This window comes from Saimiri boliviensis, chromosome 10 (genome assembly GCF_048565385.1).
Source record: "Saimiri boliviensis isolate mSaiBol1 chromosome 10, mSaiBol1.pri, whole genome shotgun sequence".
Classification (NCBI taxonomy): domain Eukaryota; kingdom Metazoa; phylum Chordata; class Mammalia; order Primates; family Cebidae; genus Saimiri; species Saimiri boliviensis.
In genome coordinates this window covers 35,795,412-35,822,682 of record NC_133458.1, presented here as the reverse complement: position 1 = coordinate 35,822,682, position 27,271 = coordinate 35,795,412, and the positions used below count along the sequence as shown (strand labels likewise).

At 36.4% G+C, this 27,271-nt stretch overlaps 1 protein-coding gene and 1 non-coding gene across 9 annotated transcripts in view; one reads left to right on the top strand and one right to left on the bottom strand.

Moving 5' to 3' along the window:
- Positions 1-27,271, top strand: part of CPED1 (cadherin like and PC-esterase domain containing 1) — a 310,759-nt gene that overhangs the window by 200,714 nt on the left and 82,774 nt on the right. The gene's annotated exons all lie outside the window — the stretch shown is intronic.
- Positions 7,144-7,249, bottom strand: LOC120365454 (U6 spliceosomal RNA). Its single transcript, XR_005580392.1, has one exon. It is a non-coding gene; the product is annotated as a U6 spliceosomal RNA (small nuclear RNA).

The following is a 27,271-nucleotide window of genomic DNA, read 5'->3' as shown; positions in this document are numbered from 1 at the left end:
TTTATTTTATTTTACAGATTGTGCAACTAGACATTATGTGCTTCTTGATATGATGCAATGAGGAAGTTCACAGTAATACCTAAATAAATGTAATGTTCACATTTTGTTAGGCTCATATTCAAACAAACCAATTATTTTAAAATGTAGATAAATAATAAGAGTAATTTAAACACTGGATATTTGCTTCTATTAAGTAATTATTAATTTTTCTAAATTTGATTGGTATTTTAGTTACATAAAATAGTGTTTGTCTTTTAGAAATATGTATCAAAGCATTTATAGATGAAATATACACTATCTGGAAATGACTTAACAATAACCCAGTGAGAGGAAATCAGGGAGTAGAAGTTTAGATAAAATAAGATTGACCATATGTTGATGATTGTTGAATATGGATGTTCAAGCTAAATTTATTATTTTTAAAAAAATTATATGGGTACATGGTAGGTGTGTGTGTGTGTGTGTGTGTGTGTGTGTGACACACACACACACATATATATATATATATATATATATATATATGGAGTACATGAGATGTTTTGATACAGGCATATATATGGAGTACATGAGATGTTTTGATACAGGCATGCAATGTGAAATAAGCACATGATGGAGAATGGGGTATCTATTCCTTGAAGCACTTATCCTTTGAATCACAAACAACAAAATTACACTCTTTATTTTTAAATGTACAATTCAGTTATTGTTTACTATAGTCACTCAATCTAAATTTAATCTGTTTTGTTTGAACTTTTCTACAAAGAAAGCATTAAAAATAAATACATTTGTGGGAATGAATGACACATCCTAGAGACAGATTTTGAGGAGAAAATCTAAAAGATCCCAAAACTGAGCCTTGAGGGCCGTAACTTTTAGAGATTGGAAAAGGGGAGAATCAGAAAAGGAAAATTAAATGGAGGGGTAGTGACAAAAGAAAGAAAATGAGGAGTGTGTGGCATGGGAAAGCCAAGAAGGAATAGGAACAGTGGTAAAACATGGGAATGTAGCTGAGATACAAAGTTAAGATGAGGATAGAAAAATTCTTCTCATCTCCAGAGTGACTGAGGCTCAGATACACCATTATGTCATTAGCAAGAAGGTATAAAGAGAAGAGACTAGGATTTGAGCTTGGGTAAAGGAGATAATGCTCCTTGTACATGAGTATGTGACTGCCAGGTTTACTACTAAAGAAGGCTGAGGGAAAGAAGCAAGCCTGGGCAATGGTAATCTTGCTTCCCATTTGTCATCATGCCTTGTCTGATTATGTCAAGAGCTGCTAACAGAGTAGAGACTATGCCTTATAGCAGGATCTGGGCATCTCCGAGTCCTGCAGTCATATTATCACATAATAATGTTCCATTCTATCTTTACTTCCAACATCTTCCTTGCTCCAAGATAGCTTTCTTCATTTATGAAGATGAAGGATATTTTGAAGCCAGTATGAAAAGTCCTGTAAAATCAATGAAGGTGTATTAATCCGTTCTCACACTGCTATAAAGAATTACCTGAAACTGGGTAATCTATGAAGAAATAGGTTTAATTTCTTCAGTTGTGCAGGCTGTACAGGAAACATAGCTGGAAAGCCTAACTTACAATCATAGCAGAAGGAGAAGGGGAAGCAAGCACATCTTCACATGGCAGCAGGAGAGAGAAAGAGCAAAGGGGGAAGTGCCACATATCAGGTCTCATGAGAACGCACTATCATGAGAACAGCAAAGGGGGAAATCCACCCCCATGATATAGTCCCCTCCCACCAGGTCCCTCCCCCTATATTGAGTATTACAATTCAACATGAGATTTGAGTGGGGACACAGAGCCAAAGTATATCAGAAGATATGTTAGAAAAATTAATTTAACTATGATGCCTCTGAATTTATGAAAAATAAAAATTTTACCCATAGATGATTTTTTAAAGTCAACACATGATTTTTAGGAAAGAAATGACAGTGGTTCTAGCCATACTTGTATTCTACTTTCTTATAAGTTTTTTTCATATAATTTGTATTTATTGCCTACTTTATTATCTTAACTTTGTATCCATTTAGGAAATAGATACAAAGATATATTTATTAATTCCATGAATATAAATACTTGCAATAAATATTTACTGAGTGCCTACGAGCATCAGGTACCATTGTAAACACCAGGCAACAACAGCAAACAAGAACTAGGCAGCAAACAAAAAGAGACAAAAAAAATCCTCTGCTTTTGTGAAATTTACATTTGGGTTGAAGAGACAGTTAAAGAATTTTAACAAGTAAATATATATATGTCACATAATGATAAGTGCTATGAAGAAAAAAATCAAACAACAAAAAAGAGAATGAGAAGGGGCACTATTGTAATACTGGTGAGAAAATCTCATCTGATTGAGATGGCATTTGTGCAGAGACTTGAATGAAGGTAGAGAGGGAAGCCTTTCAGTTTTCTGGTCCAGGCACATCCTAGGCAGAATAACAATCAGTGCAAAAGCTCTGGGGTGGGCACATGCTGGTGATTTGAGAAACAATCAGTGGAGGCAGCATTAACTCTGGCAAATAGTGAGGTAGAGAGTAGAGAGAAAACAATGAGATGGATGCAGAGAGGTTGGGCAATGGAGACAGATCATGGAACACCTGGCAGGCTAGGCCAAAGACCAGATTTTATTGGATGGGGATTGGATGATTTTGAGAACAGCTATAGCATCATTTTGAGAACAGTCATGGCATCAATTTAGTTTTTAAAAGGATATGTCTAAGTATTTTAAGTTGGATAAGATCAAGATTTTCTCATTTCCAGGCCTGTGTGTTCCAGATACTAAGCTTCTTCTAATCCCAAATATTATTTTCAGGAATTAATTTCAGTTATAACTTTAGAAAAATTAGAGAGAAAGTTTCCTAGACTCAGGAAAACTAGAAAATGAGTAACTAGATACTTTTTAGGAAAATAATTGTATCCACTTTTATTTTCCAATGTCAGAGAAACATGTATTCTTTTTTAACCATCAAAAACTTCTCTTTCAAATAATACAGTCTCTCAAGCTCTGAAGAAATAAAACCAACTCTGGATTATTCTACCACATTTAGCAAACATACAAAGTCTGAAGCCTGAATGTGATGACAGGATTTTATTAAATCTTAGTGAAGTCATCTAAGTTAAGTTACAATTAGTTTACAAAAGTCAAACACATACAAATCAGATTTTCCTGATCCCAGAGTCAGTGCTGAGTTTTAAAGCCTGTCTGGCCAGTCTTGGCTGTTATAGTATTGTTCCTTTAGCTTATAAATGTCAAGGTTACTTGGAGGTAGGGACCATGTGGTTATAGCAAAATAGAGAATTAATGGAATGAGGAAAATATTTCAAAATCTCAGAGAATAGATACTTGGGGGAATAGAGTAAAAGAACTATTGGATTCGTGCTTTTTGCCACCTTTTAGAATATTAACAGCAATCCAAAATCTTCTCAAAACACCAAGCATAGAAAAGGACAGCGTTTTTAGAGATTAACAAATAGTTTGCAGATTTATAGGGAAATTCATGCCCTGATGAGCAAAGGATACTATAAGCCTACACCCTGCAGTCTGCAATGCAAGCCTATTAGAGAAGACTTCTTGGAGGAGGTGACATCTGAGATGATTTTGAAGGACCAGTACAAGGAAGGCTGAGGAGATGGATGCTATTTTTGTAAGGGAGGCCTTTGAATTGAAACTTGGGGCTCTTTCTATGGCTGTTGAAATAAGAACGCAACAGCAGAATTATGTACAATCTTTGTTCATTTTTATTCTGTTTATCAGTTCTCCAGATCCTTTTGGTGTGGTGGAATGCCTGTGGCTTTCGGACTAGTGTGGCAAGTCCTAATTCACTCACATTTGGGTAGTTAATAGTTGCATGCCTCTGTGGCTTTTTTTTTTTTCATAGTTTTTGGTCCAAAATTCTGAGAGGTATATCAGTTTCAGACCTTGATCAAAATGTATTTTTAATTGGTGAGCTCATCACAGAAATTGAGAAAGATGGTAGGAAGAAAAAAAGGAAATGCTATTATTTAAACAATTCAGTTTTTGAACTTTCCTTCAACATCATTTCCCTGGCTTACCAACAAACTGGCCCTACAGTTAGGTCCACAATCAATATTTTTTTTAGTCAAAGTGTTGTTTGATCTCTTGTCTAGACATCAGCAAACCAAAACACTTTCTTGACAATAAGTGATATAAGTAGACCTTACAAATACATTGAAAATATCTTGTGCAGTTATCCCATTTCTGGCATTATGAGTAAATTAGTGACCCAGAAGCACGTCCACTGGCCATTTCCTAAATATGATTGGCTCTTTCTTGTGTCATGTTATTCTTTCACCATTTTCCCTCATCCTTTCCTACAAGGTATGTATGCATATAAAATTTGAGTATCCCTAATCTGAAAATCCAAACTCTGAACTGCTCCAAAATTCAAAACTTTTTGAGTACTGATGTGAGGTTCAAAATAATGCTCATTGGAGCCTTTGGATTTCAGATTCTTGGATTAGAGCTGCTCAATCGGTAAATCTTTACTGCAAATATCTCAAAATCTAAAAACATCTGAAGTCCAAAACACTTCTGGTTTCAGATATTTTCGAAGAAATATACAACGAATAAGATGGATGATATACATGAGTGTACATGCTGCTTTGTGTCTGTGCTTTCTGGAATCAAGCAGGACATCCCTCGAGTACCAGAGCTAACTAACCTTGTTATTCTTCATACCCAACACATAGCTTAATATGGTGAATAAAATGTTTGATACATTATTTTCAAACTTGAATCACTACAGGTCAGGCTTTGAGGGGTAAAGCAGACCAAGAGTTATTTAGAAGTCAAGGGAATAGACAAAGAAGGAAAGGTTAGAGAAAATTTTCAGGGAAAACTACCTTGTATTCATTTCTGCACTTCAATACAAAACGCATACTATAAAATAAATGATAAATATCCATGTCTGATGACAAAGAGAACACTCTTATATCAAAAAGTGAAAATAAAATAGATAGGATTTTTATGTTTTCCATTGAGGAGAAGCAGAGCACTTCCCCACTGACTTTCTGACAATTTGTTGTCAGACCGCACCATGTATTTTCTGGGAACTTGATCAAGTAAAATCATTCTGGGACACCAAAGTGCTTTCAAAACCTAGATCAGGTTTCCTTTTGGATCAGGGATCTGACCAAGAGCATATAGAACTCTTAAGATGGATTAATTTTTACTCTGTTCTTCTGATGTGTTTCATTTATCATGTAATAAGTTGACAAAGGGACTGAAATACACAGAGACATGGAGTTTTGGGGTTACCCAAAAAAACCTCTGCTGACTCAGTCAAATTTGCGGTTTATATTTTAGCCATTGCTATGGTTAATTTCTGTTTGTTTTTACAATGCATATGAACAAATGTTTGATGAAAAAATTAAAAGAGAAGAAACCAAAAGTGAAATGTGAGCACTGTTAGACTGGCCAACATTTATTAAAGATACCAAGCTAAATGATGGAAAATGTGAACAATCTGGGTTACTTTAGCTGAAAAAATAAACCATTAGTACCCTAATACCTTTTAGGCTTGTTTGGTAATTATAAAAGCTTTTCTTTCTTTTATGTCAAAGTTCCTCTTGGGTCACTTCAACTAATAAAATCGAAATCACGTTTATTTAATTTCTTCTTTCATTGCTTCTTCTCATAGATCATCTGAAAATGTCAGCAATGGCAGGTATGCTCCAAAATTCTAAAGAGTGAGTTAGAAGCAAATGAAGGGGAGGAGACTCAGGACATAGGAAAAGTCGGAAAATAGAGAGAAGCTCCCATTTATGAGCACCTACTATGTGTTAGTATGTGCATAGCCTTTCAATAATCCCACTATGTAAGTGTTAACTCTACAGAGGAGGAACTTAAAGTTTTAAAAGGCTAGTAACTTTCCCAGGGTTAGTGGTAATTAAGGTTTAAACCTAATTTTGATTTATGTTAAATTTCTACTACTTCATAGCTCTTGTAAAACTCAGGTACAAGATTAAGACATGCCTGACACAAAACACAAAAACTCAGAAATAAATCTGAAATATTTTCTTATATGTATATAACGAAGTAAAGGTAGAAATTAACATCTCTGGACTTGATTTATCTGTACAGTCTTGGCCTCTATTAACATGGATGAGTGAGTGCTGACTTTCTCTCTCTCTCTCTCTCTCTCTCTCTCTCTCTCTCTCTCTCTCTCAAGTTTTTTATATATATGAACTTTTTTTTTAAATGGAATCTTGCTCTGTCACCCAGGCTAGACTGCAGTGGTACCATTTCACCTCACTGCAACCTCTGCCTCCCAGGTTCAAGTAATTCTGCCTCAGGCTCCGAAGTAGCTGGGACTACAGGTTTCTGCCACCATGTGCAGCTAATTTTCGTATTTTTTTTTTTTTTTTTTTTTTTTTTTTAGTAGAGACAGGGTTTCACCATATTGACCAAGCTGGTTTCAAACTCCTGACCTCAAGTGATCCTCCTGCCTTGGTCTTCCAAAGTGCTGGGATTACTGGCATGAACCACCACACTGGGCCTATAATATATATTTTAAATGATAGCAGTAAATAGTGTTCATGGCACTACCTGGATAATACTGATAAAATATACTTTAATTAACATGGGCCAAACTATAGGTTTATTTTACCATTTTTCCAGCAATTGAAACAGATCATATATGGTCTCCACATATCAAAACTGTAACTGATGATTATTTCAATTACCAGCTAAACATGGTTTGAGGTTTTGTTTTTCTGTTAAATATGCCAAGCTTTTAAACTCAGTATGTTTCATTGCTTATTTAAAAACATAATATGGTGTGAAGGATAGGAGTTCAAATGTGTGCATTGGGACTTTCTAACATCTCATAAAAGAAAAGAAATTTTTAATTTTTATAAATTCATTAGAGAGAACTAAAATGATCTGCTTTTAAAAACAACCCTTTCTTTCATTAGTTGTTTGGTTTTTGTTGTTCTGTTTTGAGACAGGGTCTCACGCCCTCACCCAGACTGGAATGAAGTAGCTCTTTCACCATTCACTGCAGCCTCAGCCTTCCAGGTTCAGGTGATCCTCCTGCCTCAGCCTCCTGAGTAGCTGGGATGACAGGCTTGTTCTGCCACACGCTAGGCTAAATTTTCTGTTTTAAAAATATGGAATGCTCATGAATTTGCATGTAATCCTTACGCAGGGGCCAAATTAGTCTTCTCTGTATCATTTCAATTTTAGTATGTGTGTTGGCAAAGCGAGCACTATTAGTTTTTAATATTACGTTTTCCCGTGCTTAGTTTACTACAATGTATAAACTACCGTACTAAAGTCTCCTGTTTTGGTTGATTTGTCTATTAGTTCTTTCAAAATAGGAGATACAAACAGAAACATGTAAGACCCCAGACCTTCATAGACATGATGAAATATCTGCACAGATATCTACAATATTAACCCAGGAAATCTTTGTGTGGTTAACAACTTAATTTTGAAGAAGCATAAGATAATTTAAAAATATTTTTGCTTTATTCTTTCCATAGTTTAGTTACTATCATTTTTAAATCACCTTTCATTATATGAAAACACATACTAAAACAAAGAATTGCTCATTTTCTAGTGATTAATTAGAGGTACATCAACATAGATAATGTTGATAATTCCAGCAAAATTTTAATTTTAGAAATCTGATCATTTTAAGTCAAAGAAGGACATCTAACACACATAGGCCAGGTTGAGAATTTGAAATACTGCTTTCAATATTTGCTCAGAAACCAAATGTAGAAAAGTTTAGACAAGTCATGGACCAATCATTACTAAATTCACCCCAGGGATATTTTCACTCTTCTCTACTTGCTAATAAGGGAAAAGGGAAATTCGCTCTCAAATCTAAGAAATGTGAAGAACTTCCAGATAGCTATGCATTTTGAAGAAAACAATTATCTTCAGTGTAAAAAAATTCAATAAGTATGAGTTTATTTTTCTTTCAAAAACAGTACTTGCTACTTATTCCTGGTGTCTTGTCTTCTAACAAAACCTCAAGCTTGTTTGGTGTTTGGTCTGAATGTGTGTTCCTATGAGTGCCCTGTAAATTGGCCTTGGAGAAATAAGGGTTTTCTTGAATCCAGGAAGCCTCGCTGTATTGTTTGGCTGTTATTTGGTGCCTTGACTGTAACACATAAAGGGACTGTGTGGCTTAGATTGCCGCTTTCCTAGAAGGCGGGGAGAGCGGGGAGATGGTGTTTAGTGGGTCTGCTGCCTGAGTAGGCCAAAGTAAACCTTGTTGTAAGTAGCGCCTCACGGTGGAATACATTCTTTTGCCAAGCATGTCATTCAGTTTTCAGAAATAATTTAGCTGCTTTGGGATGTGGGGAGCAGGAAGGAATTTTGCTATTGGCTGCTGGAATAGTCCTGCTGAATAAAATAGTGGGGAGAAGATTGCTGAGAACAATCTGTTGCTAGGAGCTGGGGTGGGGTTGGGGGGCGGGCAGCTGAAACTTCAGTCTGCTTAGTTGGCACTAGCTGTATGCCGTCGGCTGTGAGCCCTGTGAGAAAACTACCTGCAGGCTGCTACTCAGTGAGCAAACAGCCTCGATGATACCTTCTGACTGCTCACCACCATCAGGCAAATGCTTAATCAGCAGCTTTTGAAAAGAACATGATTAATAAACCCATAAAACTCTCTTCTCTGATTAAAGCAGCAACTGTGTGACGAAATCTATTAGAGCTTAGTTAGAGACCATTATAGTAGAGAAAATAAATTATTAAAGGGGAGATTTGTAGGCACTCTAGGAAAACAGATTTGGCTGGACTTGGTCCTGTCTCCCAGCTGTGAGAATTAAATAGGATTCTGGGGCCATGTAAAATTTAGTGCCGGACATAGTTATAAGACAGCAGGGAAAAATGCTATGACTGAAAGGCAGCAACTCTCTATGAAATGCACATTGATTTTCAAAGGCTGAAGAGTTTCTGCAGTTCCCTGTGCTACTGTACGCTGATAGAGAATGGATGAGGATGACTTTTAGATCACACTTAATTTTCTTTCTTTTTTTTTTCTGTCAGCTTTATTTTTAAACCTTTTCCCATAAGTCTAGCTCGTTAGAGCAAAAGAACTTTAATGAGATAATGGGCATAAAGTCAATTGGGAAAGTTTAAAAACTCCATTTGGTTGTCATTACTGTTATACTGGACTGAACTCAATTTTTATTTTGTGTACATTTATTGAAGTTAAGGATATCAAATATAAATGTTGATAAATGTTCGCTTCTCCAGAAGTGCACACTAAAATAATGCACTTTTTAAAAGTAGCTAATCCACAAGTTTCCAGTTAGTGGAGCTTTATTTTAATTTAGTTCTTTCTTAAAAAAAAAAAAATTGTGTTTTTTTTTTTTTTCTAGAGAGTACCTGATAAGTCCTGGTACTATTCAGAGAGCATTCCTAAAGCAGGTTTTAAAAGTAATAGCAAATTAGTGCAGTACTCTCATTTTAAAATTTATTATGTTATGCTCATTTACTTACTGCTTTACTTACTGCTATAACTGTTTGTGGATCATGAGCAATACATGACATCACATGAAAAGTACTGCCAGGAATACAAAAATAATAACAGTAACACTAATACCTTTACTATGACTGCTGCTATGGATAACACTGAATTACTTACAAAGGGCAAACTATACATCAAGCAGTGTTCTCCGCACTGTACAGAAACTCATTTATTCCCCGCAACAACCCTTTGAAGTAAGTCCTATGATTATCCTTCTTTTCATACTTGAGGAAACTAAGGCACAGAGAGGTTAAGTAATGCCCCATGTTAAACAGCTAGCAATTGGCAAAGCTAGGGTTTGATTCAGGCAGAATAATTGCTACAGCTGAGTGTGTATATATGGGTGTGTTATGCATGTGTGTGCATATGTGTTAATAGCAGTAACACATTTTCTAAGCACTTAGAAAAATGCTGAGGGCAGAGGTTGTAGAGTTCTAGCTATTGGGAGAGCTGTGGAACTGACTTGAACCATGAACTTGGAGCTGGATGTGCAGAGATGGAAGCTGAACCTGGCAGCACAAGAGTAGCAAAGCAAGCTGTCTTAATTGCCTAATCTATGGAGTATTCAAAGTTGATTATGGATGGTAAGGCCAAGCTAGTAGATTAAACCAAAATGTAAACCTAAGGGTCAGACTAGGAAGTAAGTGTGGCTTTTGTTAAATGACAATGGTAAATCATTTATTTTTATTAATATTAAGGAGATATGTTCAGAAATGTGTTTCAAAGTTTAAGTCTAATAACAATATGTGGTTAGATTGCAATAGAGAAAAACTGACACGTGTTTAGAATAAGATTACAATAAAAAGTCAGAAAATAGTGTTGGGGTAGCAGTTATGCAAAAGACAAGGTGGTGTCAGCAGAGTTCATTGTTTAGGGAAAAAAAAAATCACTCAGTACCTTATATCTTGGCATCTATAAACTAAACAGTCTCAAAAGATGCTATTGAACCAAAATGACAAAATGAGAAGGCTTTATTATTCAAATATGACTTCTTAGTGTCACGAGCACACATCTTTCTTGGTGCCTTTTTATAGCTTCTTAGATAAAAGCTCATTTTTGATAGTTACATTTGGTATGGTTTCCTGTGCACATGCTATGCTTGTGCGTGAAAGACGAGTAAATCAGATCCATTTTCACTGCAGTTTTCCTTGGATGACAAGTGTGAGTGGAGCAAGCACACTTTTGCCTAATTGGAAGCATCTGCAGTTTATTTGCCATGGCGTTGTTTCCTATTTTTTTACCCTGACTCATGCTTTACAGAGTGCTGCCCAATCCTGCTTATTTTCTTCTCACTGGAACTTTCACATCAGCTGCCATCAGGGTTGTCTTCTGACTACTATCTGAAATTCATTGCACCAGAGCCTTCTCTGCAGCTCATGTGAAATACAGCTAACTCAAAGCCCTTCGTGTACTGTAGATTCAGTTGATTATAAGCTACCACGTGCTGGCATAATGATTTCACTGATATGGCATGACTTATCAAAGCATGTGATTTTCTCTTAAGTTTCATTCCTATCAGTGATTAAATGCACTGTCTCTACTGGTTATTTCTGAGCTTGTTACATAGACCTTCACATCTGGGAAGATTCCTCTGAAGCAAATGTGATAATAGTAGGGATGTTAACTTCTACTTTTTTTCCCTGCCCACCAAAGGATGGTATTTTAGGTCGTGAGAAACAATGATGATGCCTTTAGCAAATTGGATTCAACACCAGGGAATAACTTTGTGGTCTCTAAGTGCTGAAAACTATTGAAATTCACAGAAATTACATCGGAGTGATGGCTTTGAAATAGGCATTACAAATACACATTAGCATTTGTAATTGGAGAGCTAAAAAGAACATAACAAGGGGCCTTAGAACATCCGTAGAAGCATAGCATTACGAGGTGTGGTTCTCTTTGATTTATAGGCTGACATAGTGAAGGGACAGTAGGGAGAGCCCACACATGAGGTATAATCATGAGTAAGAGTGTGAACACCTTGGAGAATAAGATGCAACTCACTGGCTTTCCCAACCATAATATTCAGTCAACAATGTTGAAATATTTTAAATATTTTCATTGGGTATATGGTCTTTCTGTGTGCTATAGAAAAATACAAATATAGAAAAATGTTTCTATTTTCTAAGGCAGTGTCAGCCAGTGGAAAGGTAATGTGAACCACATATGTAATTTTAAATTTTCTAGTAGCCACAGCTTTTAAAAAAGTAAAAAGAGGTGAAGTTAATTTAAATAATATATTATTGGGCCAAATGTACTAAAATATTATGTTTCAATATATATCAATACAAAAATTACTAGTGAGACATTTCACATTCCTTTTTATATTGTCTTCTGAAGCTGGTGTGTGTTTTACCCTTACAATACATGTCACCTGAGACTAGCTGTGTTTTAAGTGCTCAGTAGTCACAGATGGCTCATTACTACCACATTGGGCAGCACAATTCTAGGTACTGTAAAAGCCAGCTGGTATAAAAGGTTTCATATGATGATAAAGGTGCATACATGTAAGATTTTCATAACATTATCATATTCATTATTTAATGAATCAATTAGGGCGATGTTTCCAAGAGCGTGACCTAAGAAACATTACTTTTCTTATAAGGCATTATGCAAGAAGTGATGCACAAGGATATAAGATCAGAGCAATTCTGGGTTAAAGAAATTTTCTTCGGCCTCTCTGCTGATGAAAACCTCAGGTGTGTCCATGCAGACTGTGGATTTCCGGGAGGAGAATATGTATACACTTCTTATTCTTAATTGGTTATGAAACTGTTTTTCTACAGAGCATCTCTTGGGCCCAGTGTTACAAGGAATGCACTGTGGAAAATGCTGATTTAAGCCTCAAATAAGTGACATATGAATCTGGAAGTCAGAAAAAGGCAAAATGGAGGGGTCCTGGGAGTCTGTTTGCGAACGTGGGTGTACCCTTGGTTAATTCATCTTAAGTGTGTACAGCAGAGTTTATTAGAGTATTTGGCTGGCTCTGCACCTGGCTGTCTCCCCACAAATTTTAAAGTTTGTTTTCTAAAAAGAAAGAGTCTTATTTACATTTTTATCCCACCAAGCGCAATTATCATTAAATATCTGTTGAATTGAATGAAACAGAAAGTTCGATATAGACCAGTGCAAAGCAGGGAACTTAAGGAAAAAGGAACTTCCCTAGCCCAAGAAGAGAAACAAATCACACCAAGAAGTTAAGGTCAATGAGGAAATGACAGTGAGAGCAATAGTGTCATCACAGCAGCAAAGGGCCTCTCAGCTCCTCTGAACATTCAATCTCAGAGTCATTCACGGGAGAATATCCACATGAATGGCAAATCAAAAGAGGAGAGAGCAGTAAAGAAGGGTTAGACAGGGCAAGGCAGAGAAGCATACGAAAAGCTAACAAACAAAAGCCTACCTTCACTGTAACATGTGTGGGTGTTTCTGCCTTTAAAAGCTCGACCTCTAGGTTTTTGAGAAAATCAGATCTGAGGTACAAGGTAGGAGGAAGTCTGCATCAGATGGAAGATCAAGAACCAGAGCTTGGGGAACACACTCTACAAAATTTACTCTTCTACCCAGACACCCCAAGAAAGACAAAGTTTACAGAAATAAGTTTTATCAAGACCAGCCTGGTCAACTTGGTGAAACCCAGCCTCTACTAAAAATATAAGAACTATCCTGGCGTGGTGGCATACACCTGTAATCACAGCTACTCCTGAGGCTGAGGCAGGAGAATCCTTTGAACCTGGGAGGTGGAGGTAGCAGCGAGCTGAGATCACACCACTGCACTCCAGCTTGGGCAACAGAGTGAGTGAGATGCCATCAAGAAAGAAAGAGAATGAGAATGAGAGGAAGGGAGAGAGAGAAAGGAGGGAGGAAAAGAAGGGAGGGAGGGAGGGCAGAAAGAAGATAAAAGAAAGAAAGAAAAGAAAGAAAGAAAGAAAGAAGCAAGAAAGAAACAAAGAAAGAGAAAGAAAGAAAAATTTAGAGAGGACTGCCCAGAAAATTGACTTCTTTGCAGATTTTTGTTGTTTTTCTCACACCTAGATAGGGAGCAATTAGCTCATACTTCTACCTGGTAAGCCCTCTAGGAATCTAATTTCTGAATCCAGTTATAAATACAGCCCTTCACAGAGGAAAACAGAAAGCAGAACGTAATCTCAGCTTTATCTTCCTCCTCCTCTGCTCTTCACCTAATCTGCAGCTTATATTTTTTCCCATTGGACAAATCCTCATTTTAGAAGTAGACTTTCCCCTTGGCCTGAACACAAATGAAGTGAAAGATTTCCTCCATATTCCACCACTGATGAGAATTTTTAAATGTTAGATAAAATAGAAATATGGAACAAAATTGAGTATGCTAATGAAAGTCGGGTATAGTATAGCAAAATTAATCCCGCAGCCACAATTGCAATGACAGACCGTTCCCAGAACTTCTGGATACATTTCAGAGAATAATTTTTCCTCTTCTAGACTTAGACATCAAAAAGAAAAGGCAATTTTCTTAATTCTACTCCCAGAAAGCATCTCCAGAACGTTACCTCTGACCTGGCTTCCAAACACCAGACATACTCTTTCAGCTTGTCCTTCCAAAGTTTTGGCCACCCAAAGAATGCACCAGGCTGAAGATCAAAGAACTCTGCTGGTTTACACTTGGCTTCTGGGAAAGCTCTGTGTTGTGCCTCTGCTGGAATTAGCACTGTCTTCATCAGAGGAGCCAGCCACAGGAATAGGGCAACCAGTCATTGGAGACAGGAAGAAGTGGCGAGGATAGCATGAGTGCAGTGTAAAAGCTACACTCCCTGCTTCCCAATGGGAGATGATGACTGCCATAAGAGGGTTTTAGCCTGGGAGAGCTGTATCCTGGGAGAGATTATTTCTTGTCCCTTAAAAGAGGACTGGTCTGTTACCCAATGATCCAAAAAGGAGAGGCTCATTGTTATCTCATCTGCAGATTTCATTTGGAGATAGTCTTTCTATCTAGAAATTATGATCATCGTTAGGTCATGATCACAAGAAGACAATTGTTTCAAGAAAAAAGTTACTTTCCTACAGATTTTTTTCTACAATTGGGCTCCAGAATTTTAAGAATCTCATTTATTATCTCAGTTGACCAGTAAATGAAGCAAGGTAGGGAGTCACTAGACTGATAGAAACTTGAGGACTGATGGAAACTGTTTCTCTTGTACCTGCCATCCCTAGCACAGCACCTGGCAGTAGTGAGCAGTCTGTAAGTATTTGTTTAGTAAATTAATGGATACCCATTTTGCAAGCGGTGAGCCTGATTGGGAAGTAATTAATGATCATGCCAAAAAATAGGAAAGATGTTAAGTAGCTGAGTCAATACTATAAACCAGGTCTTCTGATTCATTTCCCAAAGAGCCTCTGGGAAGGCTGATTGACCCAGTGAGTTTTCAAAACATGTGGTGGTTCACCAAGTGCCTTTTTTTCTAGAATTATTCCCTCCTTCTGCCTGAGGCTTTTGCTAATTTCTGAAACCAGTTGTTCCTATTTTAAGATCCACTGACTCGCAGCCCATGATAAATAAACAAGACACACCTGTCTCGCCACCAGAGGACATGATACATCCATTCCAAATCTTTTCCACTCTCCTCAAGCTTTCATCCCTATGCCCTAAGTCTCAACAGATTGTTAAGAAGATCAAAGACAGCTAGGATAAAACTACATCTCCAAATCCTTCTATACTTTCACAGATCCCTTCTCTAAAAGGGAACTGTCCCTACTCTCAGAGGTTAATCCCTCCCCTTTCCTCAGACCTCACTACCTTCTTTCTCCTGGGAGCCTGGGCCCACCAATTAATCATTCTTCAAACTTATCTTTTCTACTGCCTCCTTCTTCTCTGTCAGCAAATATACAGATCACCCCCATGTTAAAAATAATCTTTATCTTTGTGACTCCTGTTGACATCTTACAGTCTTTCCCTTTCCTTCTCTGTCAACAGATAGACCCCCCAGCATGGCTTCCACTCTGCCAACAGACCATTCTATACCATCTCAAACATCACAGTGGCTCCCTAACTGCCTCTGTGGGCCTTTTCCTTAGTTAAGACAACAGTTGCTCAGTGTAGTTGAGCAGTAAGTCCATCACCCTCTGTCTCCCTCCTGTGCTGCTTCTGACTTCATCGTGCTGAGGAAACTCTGAATTTTCTCTCTGAGGGAAACAGGGCCACTGGAATTGTTAACAAGCGTGTAATAACAGGAGGAATTCTGACTAGGTGTCAGGGGTGGAAAGGGTAACTCTATTAAATGAGTAGATTATGAGGCTATATTTTTTTTGGTATTCAAGAGCAGAGGAACAGAAGAATAAAAGGAAAGAAAAAAGATGGGAAGCTGCTGGTCAGTTGCATGTCACTTGGCAGGGCTGGCCTTAGGTCTTGGGGCTGTCAAGCAAAGGGCCAAAAAAGGCAAGACATCCACGTCTCCACTAGAGCACCTGCATTTACACCTGCACTCAGTGAGGGTTCCCATCCCTCACTCTCAGGGAGGTGGGAAGGTGGAGCTCAGAAAGGAAAGATCCACCCGAGTCTGTATTTCTTCAAATACCCCACATTTCAGAACCTTTGCAGGAGAAGAAATGCCTGTTCTAAGAACTTCTTTCACCTATTTAATGATGCCTCCATTCCAAACTCTTTGTTCCAAAATTTGAGAGGGGCCACTGTTTTGATTGCAGGTTGGGTTAAAAAAAGTAAAACAAACAAACAAAAAAATTATATCTTTTCTTTTCTTGCTGGTATGACCAGAAGAGACTGAGCAGATTGGGAGTCTCAAAGCCCATAATAGTTTTACAAAGTAGAAGCCCCTGAATGGGAAAAAGAATTGGAAAAAGGATAGGGATACTGAAGGAAAACACCTCTAAATCAAAAATAATGGAAAGGCCCAGCCTCACTTATTGTCATCATAGAAAAGGCAGAAGGAAGTGGTGTACAAATATATTTCAAGTCTATCAGTCCACACACACCTACAGGCAGCCATTTGTCAGACTTTGTGCCTATGGGAGAAAATTAGGTGCCCTACCTCCCCCAATCTGAACTGATCCTCCAGAATAACGGGCAGAGCGAGTCATAGAACCTGAACAGTATCCACACTGTATTCCTTGTTCCTTCACAGAGGACTGGTCAGTACCCCCAATGATCCAAAAAGGAGAGGCACATTATCTCATTTCCCCTGATACAATACTAGTTAAAAGTGGAAAGAATTATAAACAGAACATTACAGCTTCATTAAGCCCATGATGCAGGTCAAGTTTCCTGGCAGCCGATTCTGCCCCAGGCTAGTGCTAGACATGTAGTCATTTACAGGCAGAAATAATAGAGGATTATATAGTCCTCTCTGTGCAACATGTGTTGAAGCTTTATATAGCTATTAATGTTCCTTTCCTGCAGAAAACGGTCAGATAAATATAACCAAAAGAGGGTCATTGCCTAATCCTGATGATTCAAATGGGTGCTGCAGGCCACCTCCATAAAACATTGGTTTTCCTTTCTGGGATGCAGTTCCTTTTCATTATTAAGTAAAGCAAAGGCTGATCTCTCTGGGAAGCAAGGTTTATTTTGCTGATGACGATTTCAGATGAATTTTAAATACTATGAAAACTACATTATTAAGCCTGTTGACAGGTATAGTAATTATTATAATTTTTATGAATTTTCAAGATTTTTTCTTAAGTTTACATATGTCATCAAATGCAATAAGTTTTTTCCATTTATAATGAGTGAATTAGGCATACTGTCCTTTATTAGTCAGAGCTGAAAAAATATATCATTTTTTATAATGTGGGATTTTATACATCTCACTCCTCTGTCAATGAAGCAACACTTTCATTTTTAGTAAGTTAGTTATTTCATCCCTCTTACATTTTTTACGCTATAGGTAATTCTGAGTCTTTTATTCACTTTTCACACTGTTGAAAGATTTTACAGTCACTCCTCCATTGATATTTAGGAAAATCTATTTTAGGTACTTTGGATATTATCTTTTCTTTGCACTGTTGGAGGTTTCTGGTATTGTTTGTGTTGCTTTTATTTATTTCCTATTCCTAAAAATTGAGCTTCCATTAAAACAGAAAATTTGTTCTTTTAGGAGTCCTGAAATGAAGAATAGACTTACATATGATTTTAAATAAATAAATACAGCATATGCCATGCATTTTGCTGACTTTTCTTGAAACTCTCAGCAGCACTCAGCTCTAGGATTACAAAGTTTGACCTAACATTTTTCTCTCTTTGAAAATTTTGCAAGCACAAGACACTGTAAGAACCTGTTGAGTTCAAATGTATTTTAATACTCAGAAATTAAAAGGTTTTTAAAACATGGATTGGAAGCAAATAGAAAGCTGAAGGTTACCCAGCCAGTTCATTTGTTACTCCAAACAGGATGATAAAAGCTGATTTTGTTCCAAACTTAAGTCCTAATGTCCACAAGAAAGGAAGTTCATTTCACGTACAGGGAAGCCCCACTAGACAGCTGCTTTTTCAGGATTTCTGTATTCTGGCAAATGTAGTAATCTGCTCCCTCTATGTAAGTATAGGCAATAGTAGCCTTCCTTCTTCCACTTTGAAATCTAAGTTTTGTCAGTGTTCAAAGAGCTTCAACTGCTAAAGATAAATACCCCTCATTCAAAAAGGAAAAAAGGGACCAAATCCATAGAAGTGGGGCCCAGAGCTTTCCTTGAGATACTAATGAAGGCGAAATAATGACATTTTCTCAATAAGTTTTAAACAGGTAATTAAGAAACTTTGATCTCTATTTCTTCAAAAGGCAAGCATTAACTAGGCCAAAATGGGCAGCCAGGCATTGTGAATATTAGTATCACAAAATGTTAATTCACTTTACAGAAAGATATTTTGCATAATGGAAAACACTACTAATCTAGTTAGAATATAGTTTTCTTTACTAAAATCTATTAGCTTTTAAAGCACATTTCTAAGATATAAAACAGCCATGATAACCTTTCATTAATGATTGTTTTAATATTTTCTTATTTTTATTACAAATAATATAGAATGTATGTAATAAATCACTGTATGTTCTTTCTAATCTTGCCCCAAACATCATAGTTTGGTATATATCCATCTAGCCTTTTTATTACTATAAATATTTACCAATAAGTGATACAATTCAATGCGTACTTTTGTTTGTGACCCACATTTTTTATTTTTTACTTATAATATTATAAATATCTTTCTAGATCAGTACATACTAATTTGGTTTTATTATTTTTTAATGGCTGAAAAAATATTGAGAATCGCTGAAGAAAGAGAAACAAATTACTCAGAATCCCACCACTTAAAAAAATGTAAAATACCTGGTGAACTTCCGTTCTCCACCTATCCTGTCATACTCAGTCACATTATGCTCTGAGGTTAAATAGCATATAACAGTTGAGAGCATATTCTTCAGGATTTTGCCTAAACTGACACTGACTTATTTATATACATACCTGCATAAATTTGTATTTTAAATAAAAATGAAACAATGGTGTAATAGTGGCCTGCAACTTTCTTTTTTCTCCAACTTAATATATTGCGCACATCTTTTCGGATGTAAAATTACTTTCATCTTTTAAATGACCACATAATATTTCATTATATGAATGTACTATATTTATCTAGTCATTTATTGACACACATTCAGATTTTCTTATGTTTTGCTACCATACATACTGCTACAATGATGATCACCTTACATACAAATCTTTGTATTCTTATATTCATTTCTATAGCAAAGACTTCTAGAAATGGAATTTTCAAAATTTTTAAGTGACAATTTTAAACTTCAATATGCTCTGCTAATTACTGTAAACAACATGTAAGTATGCCTGTTTCCCCACACTCTCACCAACTAATGCTAGTTAATGTCATTATATGTTAAAGTGAAAAATACAAACCAAATGATCATCCCAGTCCTGAGACACAGTGATAAAAATTGCACAGGAAAGTGCTTCATTAATTTATATATGTTGCTTAGAGCTATTGATTCTTCTCTCCAATAGTGCTAATTTCAGGTTTTCTTATTTCCAAGGAGGTTATCATTACATGCCCAGAAGCTGGAAGAGAATTGTAATTTAGTATTGATAAAGTATATGTCTTGATACATATCAACATGTCTTAAAACCCACATTTATCCAGCGGATGCTATTGTCTGTATACTGTCCAGGTTTTTGACGTCTTGGGGAAAATTCAAATGTATTACAATAGAGCACAATAGGTCTGATAAAAATGTTATGACACTACAGCAAAGAGAATACAAATTCCTTCAGTCGGAAGGGAAATGGGTATGTTTTTGGAACCCCAGACTCTTCTCATGTATCCAGACAGTTTTCCCAAAATGTCCAAGTTATTCTAATTTATTCCCCTTTCCTTCATTGCCCATACCTTCCTTTTACACATCTCTTGTATCCTGGCTCCTTCCCCACCAACCTAATGCAAACTTTCATCACCTTTCCCCTGAACAATTATAGTAACCTTTTAACTCATATTCCTACCTCTAGATTCACTTGCCTTCTGTCTAGCTTTTGTATTTTTTAAGTATGCATATCTAATTATGTTGAGATAGCCCTCCCCACCTTCATCATCATTAAAATCCTCCCACTGTGTCCATGGCATATTATCAGGATAAAAAATAATAAATGGCTACAGTATGTAATGTACAGCTTATTTTAATTTTGTATATTACATATATGCATGTGTAATAAATATATGTATAGTATTCATATGAAACATGTTATGCATGTATAGATGTATGAGGAACTCCAAACTATTACCTATACTTTACATTTTCTTTTTTTAAATGTATTTCTTATCTTCCAACTTCCTAATGAACTTATATATTATAGTGAACTAAATACATAAGAAAGAGAGGGAGGGAAGATACTTTTATTTAAAAAGAAGCCTATGTGTTTTTATTTTAAAATCCAGAATAATACAATGAGGATGCGTTATAGAATCATACAGACTGTGTCTAAGTTCCGACTAATACCAGATAAATTCCTCAAGCTCTATAACTGCCATTTGTTTAAAATATCTATTAAATGAAACTTACACTATCTAATTCACAGATATGTTGTATAAGGTACACAGTGTGATTGGTGGCATGCAGTGGACCTTTAATTCCAACCATAGTCACATTTATGGAGCCCTCACTGTTTGTCATGCATGGCTCTAGGTTCTTTATGTGTTCCCTTTCATTTAATCTTCTGAACACTTTTATAAAGCAGGAGGAAACTGAGGCAACGACAGGTTGGATTTGCACGGGGTCACCAAACGGGGAAATGGCAGAGTTACATTGAATTATTCTGACTCAATAGGCCCACACTTAACCACTGTGCTACTAATATTAGATGTAGATCCTTCTATTCTCTTGTCATCATGCCACCCTTGCCTCCATGACTCTGGTTTCCAGCTTTCTGCATTCAAGTGAAGTTCACAGGAGAACTCCATAGTGTATGACCAATGCTAAGGGTACAACAAGGGGCAGCATCTCATGCAGCATGTAAAATATGATTAATATTTTTCAGAAAAGGAATTGTATTTTAAAAGTTGATTTACTAACATAGTTCACAGTCTGAACAATGACCTTGTTATTGATATGCAGGAAAATTGCTATAAATGAGCAAAGAAATGGGTGGATTGACAGAATACGTGAGAATAGAATGTGCATAATGTGTGACCTATGGAAAAAGGAAAGCTTGCAGCTAATTCAAGATCTTATCCATTGCCAGGAATAATTTTGTTTGCTGTGCCAGAAAGATGTCTGTCATCACAAAATATTTCTTTTGTTTATAATTTTAAGAAAATAGTAAATGGATGACAGTTGTTTCCATACAGCTCCGTGGTATTTTTTCTTTCTGTTTTTGGTCCTTGTTGCCACATATGAGTTTTTCACTAATGATCCATCATGGAATAAATAGCCTCACATGATTTCTCAGGACAGTGTTTTTTATATAACTAGTCATTGGAACAGCTGACTCAGTTTATATAGATTTTCCTGGTCATAGGTTCTTTAACAGATAGTCAAACGTATGTCATCAAAAATTACTGTCTTCTCAGGAAATTAAAAGTCTCTGAGATGGCTGAATTAGCTTCCATATTATAAGCAATGTCAACTTGTTACACATTTTTTTTAGTCAGCTTTATGAAACTATAAAAATTTGTTTGTGAAACATCTTACTATTGGCACTGAAATTAGGCAACTATTTAAAAGTTTTTGCCAAAAGTTCATTTGGTTCTGGATATCTATTTGTAGAAGAATAAAACTAGACCCCTATCTCTTGCTATACACAAAAGTCATATCAACATGAATTAAATCTAAGACTCAAAACTACGAAACTGCTTTAAAAAAAAAAAAAAAAAAAAAAAAAAAAAAAAAAAAAAACCTGAGGAAACTCTCCAGAACATGGGTCTGGGCAAAGATTTCTTCAGTAATTTCCCAAAAGCACAGACAACTAAAGCAAAAATTGACAAATGGTATCATATCAAGTTTAAGAGCTTCTGTAGAACAAGGGAAATAATCATCAAAGTGAAGAGACAACTCACAGAATAAGAGAAAATATCTTCAAACTATCTGTTTGACAAGAAATTAATAACCAGAATACATAAATCACGTTAACAGCCCAAACAACAATGAGAAAAATCTAATCATCCAGTTTAAAAATGGGCAAACAACAATAGAAAAAAAAAATAATTCAGTTTTTCTAAATGGACAAAAGATCTGAATAGACATTTTTCAAAAGAAGATGTACAGATAACCAGCAGGTATATGAAAAGGTGCTCAACATCATTGATCACCAGAGACATGCAAATCAAAGCTACAATGAGATATCATCTCACCCTACTTAAAATGGCTTTTATCAAAAGACAGGTAATAACAAAGGGTAGCAAGGATGTGAAGAAAGGAGAACCCTCATATGCTGTTGGTGGGAATGTAAATTAGTACAACCACTATAGAGAATAGTATGGAGGCTCTTCAAAACACTAAAGGTAGCGCTAACATGTGACCCAGCAATCCCACTGCTGAGTATATACCAAAAAGAAAGGAAATTAGTATACGGAAGAGAGAGCTGCACTCCTGTATTTATTGCAGCACTATTCACTTTAGCCAGGATTTGGAATCAACTTAAGTGTTCACCAACAGATGAATGGATAAAGAAAGTATAGCACATATACACAATGGAGCACTATTCAGCCATAAAAAAAGAATGAGATCCTGTTGTTTACAACATGGATGGAAATGGAGGACATTATGCAAAATGAGATAAACCAGGCACAGAAAGACAAACTTTACATGTTGTCACTCATTTGCAGGAGCTAAAAATTAAAACAATTGAACTCATGGAGATAGTAGACTAATGGTTACCAGAGGTTGGGAAGGGTGGGGGGTTTGGAGAGTGGGAAATGGGGATGGTTAATGCATACAAAAATGTAGTTACATAGAATAAATAAGATCGAGTATTTGATAGCACAATAGAGTGACTACAGTCAACAATATTATACGTTTTCAAGTAGCTGAGGGAGTACAATTGAAATGTTTCTAACACACAAAAAATAATGAATACTCGAAGTCATGAATACCCTATTTACCCTGATGTGATTATTACACACTGTATGTCTATATCAAAATAGCTCATGTATCCTATAAGTATTGTATATTAGTATCCTACTGTGTACCCATAGGATAAAAATCATTAAAATGCACAACAAAGAAAAAGTTTAGTTGATCTACACCATTCTTTTTTTACTTAACTTTACTAACTGCCCCCCCCCCAAAATTGTATTTAATGGAACATACTTTGAGAAACATGTGACCTTACTAAGAATTATTATATCACTTTTATTTCAAAAAAATTTTTAGAGTACAAATAAAATAGGAGTTTGAAACTTTATGTAATACCACAGGGAAAGATAAAAAATAATGACCAACCTACTGAATGCTTTATCTTCCTAGATAGTAGTTATTCCCCAATTAGCAGCCTTAAGCTGTTAAACTATTCTGTCATATACACATTTCCAATTAAAAGGAACACCTGAGGCCAGGCAGGGGGACTCACCGGGAATTGTTAGTGTCTAATGCTACATTCATTTTGGTTTTGACCTGTTGAAGTTAGCCAATTCAGTGGAGCCTTAAAACACAGTTGGGCTTTTAAAGATAAGCAGAAGAACCACATAGTATTCAATCTAGGCAGAGTAACAACTACAAAATTCTGAAACAAAACCAGGCCTCTGACTTTAAAGCAGTGTTAGCTCAGTTCTGCTAGGCCAGGCAAGCATATCTGATTGGGGCAGCAGTATCCCAGAAGAGCGGTGCCAATGCAGATACATGACCTATTCCAGAGATCAGCTTGAAATACCACATGGCTGTGGATTATTGAGAATCAATGGCAGAAGGCAGATCTGCTGAGCATGTGACAGAGGAGGGAAACCCGGTGACTTCAGCAGAGTGGAGAGAGGCAACCGGGGGTAGGGTCACAGCATCAGCTTTTTAAAGTGAAAACCTTGGAGACTTAGAAATATGTGACCTATAAGAACATATTTGCCAGACTTGGCCTTGAATGAAAGAGTCATTTTATCCTACACGGGGAATTGTGACAACTTCTTAACAGTGATGATCAAGTCACAGCAACAGCTTTCAAGTTCAGGAAATAACGAGCTAAAGTAAAACCAGGAGGAATTTAAGACAAGCTAAAATGAGACTCATATCTTGACATTTCTTCAATATACCTTATTTTATAACTGGTGTCTTAAATTCCTCCGTTAAGACTGATAACCCCTAATTTTGCATTGCATGGCAAAGATGATAGCATATTCTCCACAGGAAAATGCCGGCACCTTACTGGGCATGCTTGATGATAACTGACAGTATCAGAGCCAGAACTGATACGGCTGTGTTGGGTTCTGAACAAACTGCTTCAGAGTTTTGTAAGTGACACCATATGCTTTACACAGTCCCCAAATGCAATTAGACAAAACCCATTCCCAATCTGTCCCAGACTGTCTTGTGTATTTTACGGCTAAGGACTGAATCGCAAGCTAACATTCACAGCCCGGAAGAAAAATCTGCAATTTATAAATCAGGGTCATAAGCCTGAGAGGCAAAGGGTGCCCACTGCGCTGCAGGCGGGGGTATAGGAGACAATCAATTGCTTTAGACCTCACTTTCCCTGTCTCACTTGCTTCCTCTACTTAGAAAACCTGTCAACCTCCTATCCTCCTGGTGAACTTCAACATACTTCAAGTTCAAACTAAAGCGTTTTGAGTGGGCCATGCTCTTTTGTGCCAACATTGTGTCCAGAACAATCTTCCTTACAGCATTTACCACCCACTGTAGCGATCATATGTTTATGTATCTGTTTTCTCTTCTAGAACTCCATGAGGGCAGGGGCTGTGGCAGGCTCACATAGATGTTAAACAAATGTCTGTTAAAAGAATCCACTGCACAAAAATGAATAAATGTCGTAAACTGTAAACTGATTTGGAGAACTAAAAACACGTGACAAATGAGTACTGACGATTTTGAAAATCAGAAGGCAAATATTTTTCTTGATGATAGGCACAAATGTATAAATATTTTTTCATTGCCTACCATGGAAATTTGTTTTAAATCTTTAGTTAATAAATGATTTCCTAATGTACTATTATCCAAAAGTAGAAATTATATGAGTGCCCCTGCATGAGGTGGAAAGATGTGTAGAGAGGCTTTTTTTCCAGGGGAGGGGATGCATTTGGCCTGATTTATTTATGCTCTTGCTTAGTCTCACTTTTGGCCAACTGTAAGCATTTTAAAGTGCAGCTGGTTATGTTTAGAGATGCCATCTGTAGCCCTGACAAAAGAGTATCCCCTGATGAAGATTTAATTGGTCCATAAATGTTTCACAAACACAACCTTTGTTTCTTTGTACAGTGTGTTTTGTTCTATTTTGTTTTATTTTTCAGTCCACGAAGCATGGGTTTTCAGTCAGATAAACCCATGATTCAGACTTTATTTGTTCTACTTATTAAGCTGTGTGCCTCCAAGACAAGCTTCCTCCAAACTTTCCAAGCCTTTGTTTCCTCATCTGTTGAATGAGAATGATAATAGCTACCTCAGACAGCTGCAAAGATTTAGTGCCATAGCGCATCTGAAGTTCCTCCCCTGGGGCTTGGCATAACCAGGTTCTCTATAAATGGAATTTCCCCTTCTCCTTGTCAACTCTTTAGGAGACACTCTTTAAGAGTTAGGTGTAACCTTATCTCTTCTTTAGCTTATTGACTGTTCTCCCATAATTCCCACGATTTTTAAAGAGCAAATGCTTGTAGATCACAATCTGTGCAGTGGGATACGATGAATACCAATAAGATGTGACTACACAGAGCCATTACTCTGCTGTAGGAAACTTCACACAAAACTTCTGATAGGTTAGAACATTATTCTGTTGTTAATACATTTTTTACCTTCAAGAGTACCAAAATGTGACTATCAAATTTTGCTAATCTTTTAATTTTAAATTTTAAAATTAATTTTAGAGTCACTGAAACCTTTCAAATACTCTTCCCCAGTTCCTTCTAATGTTAACATCTTGCATGGCCATGGCACATTTAGTATATCTAAGATATTAAACTTGGTATAATTGATTTACTTAATGAAACACCTTATTTAGATTTCACTAGTTTTTCCATTAACATTTTTTAATGTTTCAGAATCCAGTTTAAAGACCCACATTACTTTTGGTTATAAAGTCTCTTATTACTCTCTAGTGTGTGGTAATTCCACAGTCTTTCCTTATCTTTCATGACCTTGACAATGTTGAAGAGTGAGGGTCAGTTATTTTGTGGAATGCCTCACAGTTTGGAATTATTTTCTTAAACAAAAGGATAATGTTTTCTGCTGATTAAATGAAGTTGATATTTGTGGTAAGAATGCTACAGAAGTTATGTGTTTCTCTTGCTGGCATGATGAGGGTAGTGTTTGCTGGGCTTCTTCACCGTAAAGTTACATTTTTCTCTGTGTCATTAACAAATATCATAGGATAGTGACTTTTAAGTCTGCTCCTTATTTTATCATCATTATTGTTAATTTTTTTGAGACAAGTCTCACTGTGTTACCCAGGCTAGAGTGCAGTGGTATAATCTCAGCTCACTGCAATCTCCACCTCACAAGTTCAAGAGATTCTCATGCCTCAGCCTCTCAAGTAGCTAGGATTACAGGTATATGCCACCATGCCTGGATAATTTTTTGTATTTTTAATAGAGACAGGGTGTTGCCATATTGGGCAGGCTGGTCTTCAACTCCTGACCTCAAATGATCCACTCACCTCAGCCTCCCAAAGAGCTGGGATTACAGGTGTGAACCCCTGCACCTGGCCTCTCTTTAGAGTATTTTAAAACTATTATTAACATGTATAAAAGTGTGAGACTAAACATAGAACTGTCATGTTATAGATAAAGTATGCTTCATAGGTTTCCAATTTTTACATTGTTAGAATATGTTTGAACTAAAAATGAATATTAACTTTCAATCTCACAATACCATAATAGTTTCAATGTTCAGTTTTGAAAGCATTAGCCTTTCTGGGCAGAATTAAGCTCCTTTTAGCATGCTTGGAGCTTAACTGTGGATGTATAGCATGTGATCAGTGAGTAATCTTTGAAAAATTATTCAGCTCTAAATAATTGCTAGTAAAGCTTCAATGAGAGATGCAATTTGTAACTTTAAGGCATGTAAAGGGATAAATATTTTGCAGCAGATCATATTCCATATGTCACT